This window comes from Diceros bicornis, chromosome 26 (genome assembly GCF_020826845.1).
Source record: "Diceros bicornis minor isolate mBicDic1 chromosome 26, mDicBic1.mat.cur, whole genome shotgun sequence".
NCBI lineage: Eukaryota > Metazoa > Chordata > Mammalia > Perissodactyla > Rhinocerotidae > Diceros > Diceros bicornis.
The window spans coordinates 9421157-9437389 of record NC_080765.1 but is presented as its reverse complement, the minus strand read 5'-3'; the positions used below and the strand labels follow the sequence as shown (position 1 = coordinate 9437389).

The window sequence follows — 16233 nt, the reverse complement described above, 5'->3', positions numbered from 1 at the left end:
GTGGTTACCAGGAGCAAGGCGGGGTGGGGAGTGTGCACAAGGGGTGGGGGGATGCATTTATATGGTGACTGACAAACAATAATGTACAACAAAAATTTCACAAAAATAAATAAATAAATATTTTAAAAAAACAAAGAAGTACTGTTAGAGATAAGTAGGGAGATTTCATCCAGATAACAGAGTCAACTCACAGGAGATTAACAATCCTAAATTTGTATGACTCTAATAACACAGCTTCAAAATATATATAGCTTAAATTGACAGATCTTCAGGGAATAAACAAATCCACACTTACAGCTGGATAAAAGACCTGAATAGCACTATCAAACAGCCTGACGTGATTGACATTTACAGACCACTCCACCCAACAACTGCAGAAAACACATTCTTTTCAACTATACAAGGAACATTTATAAAACAGTCAATTTGCTGAGCCATAAAGCCAGCCTCAACAAATTCTGCAGGCTTGAAACCATACAGCATATGCTATCTGACAAGAGTCAGTCAAAGAAAGATAACTAGGAAATTTCTAAATATTGGAAATTAAGCAACCTAAACAACCCATGGGTTAAAGAAGAAATTACATTGAAAATTAGAAACTATTTTGACTGAATGAACTGAAAGATAATGAAAACAAAACATATCAAAATTTGTGGGATGGAGTTAAAGCAGTGCTTAGACAGCAATTTACAGATCCAAATGCCTATTTTAGAGAAGAAAAATGACCAAAAAAATCAATGATCTAAGCTTTGATCTCAAGAAGCTAGAAAAAGAGCAGTAAATTAAACCCAGAAAAAGGAGACATAAGAAAATCATATGAGCAGAAATCAACAAAAGACTGCAAACATACAATTGAGAAAAGTCCAAGTAAAAAGCTGGTTCTTTAAAAAGATTGATAAACCTCTATCAAGATTGATTAAGGAAAAAAGAAAAACACAAATTACCGTTATCAGGAATGTAAAAGAAGACATCACTACAGAGTCTACGATATAAGGAGAATATTATGAATAACTTTGTACCAATTAATTTGAAATTTTGGATGAAATGGATAAATTCCTTGAGACACAACTTTCCACAATGAACGAAGAAAAATTTAAATCTGAATAAATTTATCAAATAAAGATATTAAATCAGTAATTAATAACCTTCCCACAAAGAATACTGCAAGCCAGAAAACTTCCCCAGTAAAGTCTTCTAAACATTTGAGGAAGAAATGTATCTCATACTACAAAAATTTTCAGAGAATAGAAAAAGAACAAACATTATTTCTGAAATCATTTTATGAGGCCAGAATAATTTTGATACTAAAAGCCTATAAGAGCATTACAAGAAAGACTGGTCTCTCTCATGAACACAGTTGCAAAAACCATAACCAAAGCCATGTAACTTACATTACTAGAATAAAGGAGATAAACTACAGAATCATCATAGTAGATGAAAATAAAAGCGTTAAATTCAACACCTGTTCATGACTAAAATTTCTTAGCAAACTAGTACTAGAAGGGAACTTCCTTTACTTAATTAAAGGGAACTTCCTTCACTTAATTAAAGGCATTACAAAAACACTGGAGCAAACCACACATCTAATAGTGAAACAATGAAGAGCTTTCTGTCTGAAACTGAGGAGAGTTCTCACCACTTCTTGTCAATCCTATACTGGAGGTTGTACCAAGTAGAGCAGGACAATAAAGAGAAATAAAATACCAGGTTGAAGGGAAGAAATAAAAGTTGCATTATTTGCAGAAGACTGTAGTATTGATGCAAAGACAGACAGAAAAATAGAATAGAGGGCTCAGAAACAGACTCACATACATTTGGTCACCCACATAAAAACAAAGGTGCTATTGCAATGCAGTGGAAAGAACGGTCTTTTCAATAAACATTGTGAAGTCAAGTGAATATCTATCTATACGGGAAAAAATGAATCTTGATCCATTCCTACACACATAAACATCAATTCCAGATGGATTACCAATGAAACATAAAGCAATAAAAATTCTGGAGGATAACAGGAGAACAAAATTATGTATACTTGTATATGTAACTATACAGAGATATCACTGGAATGAATAAATGAATGAATGAATGAAAAAGTCTCTGGATAAAAAGTCAATATACAAAAATGAACACTATACTAGTAAGAAACAATTAGAAAATGGTATTTAAAAGTATATTATTTAGAATAGCATCAAAAACCATCAAATACCAAGGAATAAATGCAAAGAAAGATGTGCAAGACCTCTACACAGAAAATTGTAAAACATCTCTGAGAGAAACTAAAAAGACCAAATAAATGGAGACATAGCCCATTCGTGGGCTGGAAAACAATTTTGTAAAGATATCAATTCTCCCCAAATTGATCTATAGATTTAACATAGCTTTAATCCTATTTTTAAAATGGATATATACTAGCTGACTCTAAAATTTACAGGAAAATGCAAAGAGCCAAGAGTAACCAAGGCTTTCATAAAGATAAACAAAAGATGGTAAGTCTTATTATTATAAAGCTACAGTAATTAAGACAATGTGGTACTGGCAAAAGAAGAGAAAACAAGACCAATAAAGAGAGTCCAGAAACAGATTCACTCATACACGGACATTAGATTTATGACAAAAGTGGCGTTGCAGCGCAGTGGAAAAACCATGATTCTTTTTTTCACTATATGATGCTGTACTAGAAAGCTATATTTTGGGAAGGGCAGGGCAGGAAGAGCAAGGAACTAGACCTCACGCCTTAAATAAAAACAACTTTAGGTGAACTCCTGATTTATTTTTTTGTTTGTTTGTTTTTTGTGAGGAAGATTGTCCCTGAGCTAAGATCTGTTGCCAATCTTCCTCTTTTTTTTTTTCGCTTGAGGAAGATGGTCCCTGAGCTAACATCTGTGTCAATCTTCCTCTACTTTTTGTATATGGGATGCCACCACAGCATGGCTTAATGAGTGGTGAATAGGTCTGCACCCAGGATCCGAACCTGCAAACCTCGGGCCACCAAAACGGAGTGCATGAACTTAACCACTACACCACCAGGCCAGCCCAGTAAACTCTTGATTTAAATGGAAAGGTAAAATACTAAAGATTCTAGAAGATAACAGAAGAAAATATCTTCACAAACTTGAGATAGGGAAAGATACCTTAAGCAGGATACAAAAAGTACTACCCAAAAAGAAAAAATTGAAATATTGTACATAAAAACAAAAAAACTTCTATTCACTAAAGAAAGAAAGAGTGAAAAGGCAAACCACTGGGACAAGAAATTTACAATACATATAACTAACAAAGGAGTCCTATCCAAAAAATATAAAGAACTCTTACATGTTAATTAAAAAAAAAAATCAGACAATTTTTAAGGGAAAAATGGGCTCAAAGATTTGAACTCACAATGCTGAGTGCCTTGAGGAAACCCAAAAGGCAAATAAACAAATTTTTAAAAATGCCCAAGTTATGAGACCTCAGAGGAATGCAAACTAAAACCACAAGGAAATTCTGGGAAGATGGCAGTAACGGCAGCATCATAGTTTTTGAACCTCTCCAAATTCTCACATAAAAACAGAAGAAATTCCATGGTTACAAAAAAACACAGACAAGGACCTCCATGAACTCCAAAATACAACCAGGTGAGGACAAACCACTAAGAGCCACATGATCTCTGAATTATCAATGTTTGTGACTCACAAAGCACAGGGTACTGTTGGGATCTGAGAATAGGATAATCTCCGAATAACCGACAGGTATTCATTGGAAAGCACAGAGGCCAACCTGAGACAGCAACTAACACTATTGAAGGGGTTTTGCTCAATTCAACAGTGGGCAGATGCAAGGAGTCCACTGTAAGATCTGAAAGAGGACTCATGAAGTTCTGAAACTGACCAGGGCTCCCTTGCAGGACATGACCCTACAATGAGAAGAAAATGCTGGGAATAGAGTTAAATTGAGTAAGATAGAGACAACAGAGACAAAGGAAAGAGAAGGCAGGTACAGATAAAAATAGAGAAGAACAGAGGCAGGAAATTTCAAAAATCAAGCTGCCATATTTTGAACACCGCAGGAAGCTCTGTGAAGTCAGGAAAAGTATCTTAAACTACACCTTCTTCTAAAAGTCTAAGATAACTAATTTCATTAAAAATAAGCAAAGAAAAGAATTGATGTCAAATCTCATATAAAGTTATAAAAAAAACAAGAAGCAAAACAATATTCTTGTAAATAATGAAAACATGCCAGGAAGATATAACAAACTAAAGGACATTAAGGAAATAATACAAGACATAAAATAACACAAATCAGAACTAGAAAAACTCAGAAATGGAGTGATAGATTTCAGGAAAGAAATAGAAATAAAAGAAAAAAATGTTTCAAGAATGAGGACTAAATTAGAAGGAACACAAGTGCGAATAAACACAACACATACTGCTTTAGAAGTAAAAGGTGAAAGGAGAAAATTCTAAAATAGAAAAATAAGGAGATAAAGGAACATTCAAGACAAAGATGACCTAGCAAAACAGACAAAAGGAGCTACTGAATAAATCAAAAGGGAAGAGAATACTAAAATTGTAACTGAAAAAAAAACTTACCTAAAATAAAAATGTTAAAGCTACATTTCAAAAGAATACAGTACACACCTAAGAAAAACCCAGAAGGACAACTACCAAGACACATTCTAGCAAAATTACTGGACTTTAAAGAAAAAGATGCTTTAGCACTTGGGCTTGAGACTTATAAAAGAAAGAAAATTAGATTATTAAGACTTTGATGGTGATGCTTTATGCCATTAGAAAATGGAATAAGATACTTTAAAAAAATGTGAGCCAGAGATTTTATATCCAGTAAATTTTTTTTTTTTTTGCAGGAGAAGATTCGCCCTAAGCTAACACCTGTTGCCCACTCTTCCCCCTTTTTTCTTCCTTTCCCCGCCCAAGTCCCAGTACATAGTTGTGTATAGTTGTAAGTTCTTCTGGTTCTTCTACATGAGCCACTGCCACAGCATGGCTACTGACAGACAAGTGGTGTGGTTCTGTGCCTGGGAACTGAACCTGGGCCGCTGAAGCAGAGCGCACTGAACTTCAACCGCTAGGCCACCAGGGCTGGCTCCAGCAAATTAAGGAAAAGGTGCACAAGGAAACATATCAACATATAAGAACTTATGGAATACTGTTTCTACAAGCCCTTCCTGGGGAATCAAGAGAAAAAGGAGCTTCAGGCAATTGAAATGACTACAGACACTGACACAAAAGACTGGTGGTAAACATTAAATATATAGTTACTTGTAGTACTAAGATCAAATGAGAACTAAAATTAAATGATATAGTATAATCATAAAAATTATGGGGAGAGAAAACAGATGCAAAATTTTAAAGTTGTTTACAGTAATATCTGTTGTGACATTCTTTTATTCTGACACTTTTGTGTGTGTAACGGGTCAAAACAAATGAACAGTTATGGAATATTCTATCAATCCCTGTGTCCTTCAGAATCAACATTCTTAGCGGTGAAAAAAGGAATTACACTTATAACATAGAAGTAAAGTAAGTTAAGTAAAATCGGTATAGTTCTAAATTTGAATTATAAATATTATGAACTCATAAAATATTTTAGTTCTGTCCATAAAAAAAAAGTCCTGAAAACAATGATCTACTTATAGCAATGAATGTCCATAGTACCTAGATTATGGTCTTGGAATACTATTTCTCCCCAAAAGAAACCAGGGCTTTTGGGACAAATTACTAATTCCAAGTCTGGGGCAGGAACCATACAAAAATGAGCCTGGAACATCCTGTCTTATCAGATATCAAAGAAGCTATCAAAGACTGAGTCCTGTCAGAATAACTCAGAAAAAAACTCCTAAAGAGGCTCCCATTGGCCAAAGATGAGACATTTTGAGCTTCAATAAAGATATTGATTGATATGGCATGACTCTCTTAAGAAAATGTATAAATGTAAGTGTTCATAATTTTTTTTCAAAAAAGGTCATTTAAAAAAGGATGATAGTCAACCAAGACATTATCTTTAAAATTGGTAAAATAAAGGCGAATAATCAGGCATCCTTCTTGCCTTTCCTATGTGACTGGATGACCCAACAGTAAATGAGAAAATGGTTTATTTACAAAAATATTCTAATTAATATCAATTTTAAAAATTTAATTACAATATCATCATTTTGCAATCCTCAATGAATTACTGGATCTAGACACTGAATTATCATTGGCTGCTAACATCATAGAGACAATAAGACACAAGTGACTTCTGAGAAAAGAACACTATCCATAGTCTTGCCAAAGAGATTGAACCAGAGTTTGGTCAAGAATCTGGACCCAGTCAAAATTTTAGAATAGAGGCTAGAGGAAAAATGAAATTTTTGAATTGTACCATAAGTATGCAAATCTCAACGGGGGCGGTTTCACAAGGGGGTGAAAAGATCTTAGATATTACAGTGGTTTGTGACACTCCAAAATTCAATCCCACCCAGCAAAACCTTTTCCTTAGTATTTAATGGGGGAGAACTAGGAAAAAATATATAAAAATATAAAATATATAAAAATATATTTTTCTAAAAATATACAGCTGGGAATGACAATTTTTTTTCAAGTCTGACAAACACTTACCTAGGCTCTGGGAAACTAGAGGTCAAATAGTTCAGGTTCAACAACAGATAGACTATAAGGAAAAAGAAAGGAATGGAAGAGAAACCTTAGATTTAAAGGATGTATCAAGTTTTTTAAATAGGTGAGATTAAACTATAGCATCTAGGGATGTACTCTTGGGTGATAAAACATAAAGAAATACAAGAAAACGATCATAAAAGTCAGACTAACGGTTAATTTTAGGGGGGAAGGAATGAGTTATGAATAGGACAGAATACATGGAGGTGGCATGGGGATGGAGGGGGCTCGGGGATGGTCTACTTCTTGACCTGGGTAGGGGATACAGGCGCCTTATAGTCATTCATTGAGCTATATATTTGCTTTATGTGGTTTTATATACTATTTTATTTCGAAAGGGTAAAGAACTCATGAGCTATTACATACTCATAGAATTGCTGCAAGTCTGAAAACTGATGATCAGTGTTATTGAGAATCTGGAGTAATGGGGACTGTCATATACTACAGGTGAAGAGTAAACTGGTACTACAACTTTGCAAAAGAAGCTTGATACTTTATCAATTATAGTGGAAGATACAAATCCCCTAAGACCCAACAATCCACTGCTAGAAATCTATATTATAGAAACATATGCTTATATGCACCAGGTCTATGCACAACAATGTTCACAGCAGCAGTTTGCTGGGAGCCAAACATTGAGGACTCACATCAATGATGGAAAAGACAAATACACTGTGGTACGTTCATACAATTAAAACCTATACAGCAACAAAAATGAAGCCATTAACAATCACACACAACATAGATGGATCTTAAAACATAACGACTAAGTGAAGGACTGAGTGAAGGAATCCAGACATAAAAGAATATATATTGAATGATTCTGTTTACACAAAATTTAGGGAAAGGCACAAACTCAGTTGTTTGAGGTGAAACTTCTTGGTATGTACTGTATTTCACAATGAAAAATCAGGGGAAAAAAGTCGTTATTAGAAAAAAAAAGTGCTTGCCCCTGTGAAACAGCAGTTGGAGATCAGGAAGAGAGGATTATTGCTTTTAATTAAAGTCTTTCTGTAGTCTGATTTTTGAACCATTTTCCTGCTTTACTTTGATGAAAATCAGAAGAATGAAAATCAATAAATAAGAACCAAAGGGGGATAATTATAACTGCTACGGGGCCTTTTTAGTTCCAAGATCCTATCTGTAACCTACCCACTCAACACTGTTCTTCCTCTCTAAGAAAATCTCAATTTTCTTTGCCTTCTTGAAAGAAATCATGTGCTTCAGAGGAGGCAAGCCCCAGACCCTGGCTTCTCATTAAATGATGTCTCCCAAGAGTTAGTAGTCTAATAATAACAGCATTTTTCCAGCTGTTTAGCATACAGCATATCAGAATACAAAGTTTATATATCAAGACTATGTTTAAGATTTACAACAGGGGCCGCCCCCACGGCTTAGCGTTTGAGTGCGTGCACTCCGCTACTGGTGGCCCAGGTTCGGATCCTGGGCGCGCACTGACGCACCGCTTGTCGGGCCATGCTGAGGCAGCGTCCCACATACAGCAACTAGAAGGATGTGCAACTATGACATACAACTATCTACTGGGGCTTTGGGGAGAAAAAAGGAAAAAAAAAAAAAAGGAGGAGGATTGGCAATAGATGTTAGCTCAGGGCCAGTCTTTCTCAGCAAAAAGAGGAGGATTGGCATGGATGTTAGCTTAGGGCTGATCTTCCTCACCAAAAAAAAAAAAAAGAAAAGATTTAAAACAGAACTTTCTGGTATCTATAACTGGACAAAGGTATCTCAATTTTTAAAATTTACAAATCAAAGTCTAAGTTTGGGTCTCTCACTTGAAATAACAATAATGATGTTATTTATAAATAGCATGGTATAAAGGAAAGAGCTGCGGTGTCAAATTTGAACTGCATCTAATCAAGTACTTTACTTTTCTTTCAAATAATGATTTTAAAAAGTATTCTGAACACAATTCCAATAGCCAAGTTTCTTATTTCTTTTTTTTTTTTTAAATTTTATTTATTTATTTTTCCCCCCAAAGCTCCAGTAGATAGTTGTATGTCATAGCTGCACATCCTTCCAGTTGCTGTATGTGGGACACGACGTCAGCATGGCCGGAGAAGCGGTGCGTTGGTGCGCGCCCGGGATCCGAACCCGGGCCGCCAGCAGCGGGGTGTGCGCACTTAACCGCTAAGCCACTGGGCCGGCCCTTCTTATTTCTTCTTTTACATCTAGATTCCTTCCATTTTACACTGAAAATCAAAGGGAAATGTGATTCATTTTACATCTAATTTAGAATGTCAAGCTTGTAGTTAAGCAGATTACTAGCGGTGCTTTAAAAGCAAGATTCCTCATGAGTGGCACACACAGTGGCCCCAAACTGCAGTGAGAAAAGGAGTCTGATGATGGAATTTCTACTCCTGACTAGCTTTTCTGTAAAGGTCATTCAACTCTCTGACATTCAGTCCTTTCTTCTGGACTTTAGATCAAACTAGCTAAGTATGAACCCTGGTTTCACCAGTCACTGAATCAGTGACTCTGCATAAATCACTTTATCTCTTGTGCCTAGTATCTTCATCTATAAAATGAGAAATGGTTATTTTAAAATTAATTGAATTAAACATATATAAAGTGTTCAGCATAGTGCCTGGCACATAGCAGCAAGTGTCACAGTATGACTATTATTATTACCTGTGAAATCGAAATAGCTATTCCTCTTACCTTGTAAGGCTGTGTTGAAGATTCAACTAAATATGAGAAACCACTTTGTATATGGTAAATGTCATTAAAACAGGAGCTTTGTTATCACAAGAACACAATAGATGCACAATGTTTATTAATAATAATAAGAGTTGATAATACAGCCACACTCGGGGGAAGGGAGCTTTACTTTCCTTTTCAAGTCACTTTTTTGCTAGTATGATAACTATTCGCAGTAAAACTTTTACTTCCTTCTATAAGAAACTTCATTTTCCCTCTGGAAGTAGCAAAAAGCTCTATATAAGTCTTCACTTCTTGATCAGACAGCTGAAGAAAATAGTTAAAAGCAGAGTCCAGAAACAGGCAATGCCACCCAAGAAAGAATATTTCAGTTCTTGCCTCTTCTTTTTATTATAAAAACTATCATATGTACATTTTATGACTACACTCTACGTCAAATATATGGCTTAATGCTTCCAAATTAAAACCAAAAATTAGCACATATTTCGCCACTTCATTAACTCTGTGGAGAATCTTATGTAATAGTACTATATTGTAAAAATTTAAGAAAATTGGATGACAGTTCTATGTTCTCTTCCACCTCCTACAATTGTCCTACTGATTTTTTTAATCCCTTTTTCCTCCTTGCATGGATGAATCAATACATGATGAGAGAGAGTTCATATTTTAATTGTTTTCTCCATATGCCCTTGACTATGTCTTATTCATAGCTGTCTTTCCAGTGTCTAACACAGTTACTGAATGAATGAGTGGCTCCAAAAACATCTTCCTTTGTCAGAGACTGGGCTGTTCATCACAGCCATATACAACTAGAGTCAGGTAACACGGCTTAAGTGACAACAATCAGGATTACAGAAAATTTGGAAAACAAAGGAAGTCAGAAAAGAAATGAGAATCGGCCATGGTTCTCTCGAGATTTTCTGATTTCAAAATTGCATCTTTGCTTCCTCGTAACCAGAGTCCTTGGGTTTATCTCTAACATATCATTTTCTTCTCATTCTTGTACTCTGTGTTGCTTCTCCTTGTTTCCTTTCACATGCTCCTAATATAATACCGCATGGCTGGGGTTTTGTAGTGTTCCTGCTTTCTAGAGTAATCTCTATATAAATATGCCTGTCATTTCTGCAACACGAGTTTTGGGGTAATAAAAGGTGTTTCAAATTTAATGAGTTAATCTCTTTGAACATTCCAGGGAAAGGTGGGCAAAGCAGAGCCAGGGATAGGCTGGGAGAAGGTGACATGCCCCTGTCATACCAGCCCCCTACAACAACTCTTTCTAGCATATTTTTTTAAGTGTCTATAAATGATTATTGCTTTTCATTCAAATATTAGCTTCTCATCTTAGCCATTATTTGGATATCCACTCTTTGTAAGCCTGTACTAGTATTTAATCATCTTAAATCAACCCAACAAAAATAATGGTTATTTTTAAGTAGTAATCTTAAGGTAGTTTTATTTTTTGCTTCCTTACATTTTCTAATTTTTCTATGCTAAATTGGTATTATTTACATTGATATTTAAAATTAAAATACATTAAAAGAATTCAACAAATACTACTGTGGGTTTGCTACGTGGTGTAAAGAATTTGTGTTATGCACCATGGGGAATACAAAGAAAATCCAACATGGATCTTGCCTCAAAGAACTTACTGAGAGAAAATATGCACACAATTAAGTATACTACAAAGTATAAAGTCATTAACACAATAAAGAGACTATTCCAGTTGGAGAAGGGCAGGTAGTCAGGGAAGGCTTAGTGGAGACAGCAGTATTCAAGCTAAATTGAATGCTGTCCCAGTTCCAGGCTTAGCCTTTGAGAGAACAGCAGCTTCCACCTAGGCGGCCCAGCTGACCACATACAAGACTGACTGCGCTGCTGGAGAGATCACATGGAAAGCTCTAACACTACATGGAGAGGGAAAGGGCAGCTGAGCCCAACCTTCCAGCAGTCTCCGACAAGGCTTGCGAGTGAAGAAGCCATTTTGGAAGTGGATTCTCCAGTCTCAGCCAACTCAGCTGACAGCCTGTGGACCAGAAAAAAAATGGCCTAGGTGAGCCCTTCCTAACCTTCTGACTTACAAAACTGTCAACAAATAAAACTGTTGTTTTAAGTCATTAAGTTTGGGGGTGGTTTGCTATGCACCAACAGGTTACTGAAGCAGAGCTCAAATTTTTATTTTCTAACCAATGAGAAGCAACCCAATGAAGAGTCAAGCTAGCTGCAATGTGTAAGACAGACTGTAGAAGACATCTGACAGCAGATCAGGTGACTGGAGGATGGTGATACTACTATGAAAGAACAAGGCAGGTGATGAGTTCAGAATAAGAAAATGCGTATTAATTTTAATATATAGACAAAAGGAAATAACTCAGGTAAAATAGCACCCATAATTACAGATATAATTATGCAAACAATTAGTCTGGAGTTTAAGCAGAGTTTAAAAGAGCTCTAAAAATCCTGTTATCAGTGTCTTTCTACAATAGGAAAAGTTCTAAACCAAAAATTAAATTCACAATCTTCAGTGAGTGGGCTAAAGAGCTGAATACGTAACATCAAGATTTTCCTCAACTCTCAGCTGAAAATTGGTTCAGAAACTGGGACAGATAAATAAGCACACCCTCATCCACAAGGGGGAAAATCAATGTTTTCAAACGTCTTTTTAGAGCTAAATCCTTTGTGAACTCATGACACCCTGTCCGTTCTATCCCCATACTGTCTGCAGGTTCTACCCTCTGACGTATCTTCATACAGCATTGAGAGTTTTTTTACACCACAAATTTCATCATGGTTGAACCCAAATCCTTACCATGGCCTGAAAAACGCTGCCTCCTATAACCCTTGCTGACATAGCTAACATCACCTCATACCTCTTCCCCCCATTCACCATTCTGCTCTGACAACGGCTCAGTTCCTAGAACACGCCACGCTCCTTCCTTCCACTCCAAGCTTTTCTCTCTGGCTGCATTACTCTTCTTCACTGCCTCTCTCTGACCAAATTAACTCTATTCATCCTTCAGTTCTTCACCTTAAATGTCACTTCCTCAGAGAAAAACCTTTCCTGACTATCCCCAGTGTTCATTCACACAACTCTCACTTCTTCCAAGTACCACAATAATCATCATAATTATTTAGGAAACTATGTTTAATATCCATCTTCTCTGCTAAAACAAGTTCCAAGAAAGTAGGATCCTACATCATCTTCCTTCCTATAGCCCGAGGACACAGCACACTGCCTGACACAAAGCAGATACCCCAAAAGAACTTTTTTTTTTTTTGCCAAGGAAGATTTCGCCCTGAGTTGACATTTGTGCCATCTTCCTCTATTTTGTACGTGCGACGCCGCCACAACATGGCCGCCCACGAGTGGTGTAAGCCTGCGCCCGGAACGGAACCGGGCCGCCAAAGCGGAGCTCCACGAACTTAACCACTAGGCCACGGGGCCGGCCCCTCCAGAAAAACTTTCTGAATAAATATCATTCACAGTATGTACAGAAGGAAAATTAGGAGCTTGAACTCGAGAACCAAACTGAGTTCAAGTTCCAGCTCTGACCCTTATAAGCTCTGTAACCAGATAAGTTCCTTTTCAGCACATTCATTTTCTTCCTTTTTAAAATAAGGATAATAACAGAATCTACGTCATTGAGGATTAAAAGAGTTAATACATGGTAAATCTTAGAACAGTGCCTGGCACATAGCCTATGCTGTGTCCTATTATTGTTAACAATGAAGATAAAATAATAACATTATCAGGTGTGAGAATTAGTTATGACGTCTGTAAAGACCCTAACACAGCCTAGAATATAGTAAACACTCATTAAACGGGAGTTATCACAGTTAGCAAACACATGCTCTCTCATCTAACCTATTTCATAAACTTTCAGTCTCCCTGACTCGTATCTCATCTTCCTTTATTAGATTTCTCCATACGGGCTGCAGGGCTTCTCTACTAGCTGCAGCCAGCCTTCAGGATAAAAATCTAACGCCACTGTTTAGATTTACACAGAGGTCCAAAATCTGGCCCCAGGCTCTCTAGCCATTTCTTCAAGTTCAACCACTCCCTACTCTCAGCCACAATTACTTACTTATACAAAAAAGCAAAGCAAAGCCATTTCTTAGCGGTCTTAGATCGAGGTCTGTCCTAAAATATTCCTTGTCCTCTCCCAGCAGAGGTAAGTCATCTTCTCTTTGCATTAGCAAAAGGCCGAGAACGAGCCCTACCGAGGCACTTATCACCATGCACTCGCGTTATCGGACCCTGGCTGGTTTACATGGGAAGTCTGGCCCTGGAAACGTCACCGGGACCCCGCAGGCACTCGGTGAGGTTGGTCACCAGACGGAAGGAGTAAAGTTTTGACAATCGTTCTGCAGTATTCGGGCTACACGCGCCGCGGGAGCGTCGGGATCGTCCGCCGCCAGGGCTCCGGGCGCAAGAGTCGGGTTCACGTTCTCCGCGCGCAGTGTCCACACACTCACAGAGTCCTCACGAGTCTGGGGGGAGTCGCCGGCTCTCCCGGGAAGACACTCCTCCAGGGCTGAGCCGCGGGGGTGGGGCCCGCCCCGGCCGGAGTTCAAACTCACAGAGCATCACCCCCCGCGGCTCCGAGCCGCGCTCGGCTCCTCAGACGCCGCCTCCCGCGAGGTGCCGCCGAGGACTCTCGGGCTTTCGGCGCTTTCGCCGCCGCGCAGCAGGCCGACCGGCCAGCCCGCAAAACTTCCCGAAGTGACGGGAGCGGCGGGAGGGTCCGCCGGCCGCCTGCGCCTTCGTCGCTCCCGCCTCGCCACCGGCCCCGCTGCTCGGGCAGCCCCGGCGCTCGGCGGCCCCCGCTCGGCCCCGGGCCGGCTCGCGTTCGGCCGCCGCCGGGCCAGACCCGCGCCCCCGGGCCCGCGGCCCCGCCGCCCCTCAAGGCGAGGCCCCCGCCCCCACCCCGGGCGAATGGAGGCGGAGAGACCATTCGCCTCACAGATCCCGCCGAGGAGCCGGGCGGCCCCGCGGCCGACACTTACTCGCCCCTCAACTCGCCGGTTCGTGAGGCGGGCTCGGTGGTCTCCGTCGTCGCGACTCCTAGTCACCAGAAGCGGCCGCCGACAGCTCCGTCGCCGCGGCCGCCGCTGCCCTCCTTCCGGCCCCGCCGCGGCGTCACCTCGCGCCTGCGCACAGCGCCCCCTCCCGACTAATGACAGGAAGAACCATAGAGGCACGCCGGGTGCTGGGGAGGAGGGGCCTGGGGAGTCAGACCATAGAGAGGGACGCCGGTGGGCTCCTCCATCCCCCTCTCACCGCCCACTGAGTCTTGACTCCCCCACTAGGCGGCAGGGGGAAAGCAACGGAGAGCCTCTCAACCCTTTGAGGTGTCGCTGTCTCCCTAGTGTCGAAAAGGGTGTGGGGGCAGGTGGCCATGGAAATCTACTGGATGTGCACCTATTTGCACCCGTTGCCTTTGGCAAGTCATTCATTCAACACACATTTTCAGAGGGCTTCCTGTGTGCTAGGCACTGTTCTGGGATTGGGGATACAAGGGTGCAGAGGGTCCCTGTTCTCAAGAAGCTTATGTTTTAGGGGGCAAGTCAATAATTAACTAGCAAACTAACTAAAATACTGGCTCAGGCAGGAGGTTTGAGGAAAAAGGAAAAATAAAGCAAAGAAAGGGACAGAGAGTGATGGGGATAATAGTGTGGTTAGGAAAAGCATCTTCTGAGGAGGGGACATTTGAGCAGAAAACTGAGTGAGGTAAGGGAGTAAGCCCTGGTGACCATTTGGAGGAAGAACACTTCAAGCAGAGGGTAGAGAAAGGGCAAAGGCCCTGAGCTGGGAATATTCTTGGTGTGTTGGAAAAACAGCAAGGATGTCGCGTGGCTGTAGTGCAGTGAGATGGAGAGTGGTAGGGAATGGGCTTGGCAAGGTGGCAGGGGACCAGATGATATAAGATCTTAATAAGGAATTTGGATTTTCTTCCAAGTATGATGGGAAGCTATCAGAGAATTGGGAGCAGGGGCATGAGTTGATCTGCTTGTGTTTTCCAAAGATCACTGTGGTGGCTGTTTGGAGAATAGACTATAGAGAGGTGAGAGCTGAGGCTGGAAAGTCAGTTAGGAAGCTATTGCAGGAGTCTAAATGATAAGCGATGGTGACTTGGACTAGTATGGTCAGGGAGGAGGTGGTGAGAAATGATCAGATTAGGGATTTTTTTTTTTAAGGTAGAATAGAGAGATTTGCCAATGGATTGGATATGGGGTGAGAGAGAAAGAAAGCAGTCAAGGATAACTACCAGGTTTGCGGCTTGTGCAACTGGGTAAATAGCGGTTCCATTCATAAATATGGGGGAAAATTGGGAGATTTTGGTCCAAGTAGGGAGACGTGAACACATTTTGGACATGTTAAATTGCCAACTGGGGGCCAGCCTGTGGCCTAGTGGTTAAGTTTGGCACACTCTGCTTCTGCGGCTGGGGTTTATTTATTTATTTTTTGTGTGAGGAAGATCAGCCCTGAGCTAACATCCATGCCAATCCCCCTCTCTTTTTGCTGAGGAAGACCGGCCCTGAGCTAACATCTATTGCCAATCCTCCTTTTTTTCCCCTTTTTCTTCCCAAAGCCCCAGTAGATAGTTGTATGTCATAGCTGCACATCCTTCTAGTTGCTGTATGTGGGATGCCGCCTCAGCGTGGCCGGACAAGTGGTGCCTCGCTGCGTGCCCGGGATCCGAACCCGGGCCGCCAGTAGTGGAGCGTGCGCACTTTACCACTAAGCCATGGGGCCAACCCCCGGCGGCTGGGGTTTGGTTCCTGGGCGGGGACCTATACCACTCGTCCATGGCCATGCTCTGGCAGCAACCCACATGCAAAGTAGAGGAGGATTGGCACAGATGTTAGCTCAGAGTGAATCTTCCTCAGCAAAAAAAAAATTTGC

At 40.0% G+C, this 16233-nt stretch overlaps 1 protein-coding gene across 2 annotated transcripts in view; it reads right to left on the bottom strand.

Annotated features, from left to right (window-relative positions):
- RNF216 (ring finger protein 216) overlaps positions 1–14448 on the bottom strand; it is a 168293-nt gene extending 153845 nt beyond the window's left edge. For both annotated transcript variants that reach the window (XM_058569334.1, XM_058569336.1), the window contains exon 1: positions 14334–14448. The gene's annotated coding sequence lies outside the window, so the exon portion shown is untranslated. The remainder of the gene's footprint in view (positions 1–14333) is intronic.
- Between the last annotated feature and the right edge of the window lie 1785 nt (positions 14449–16233).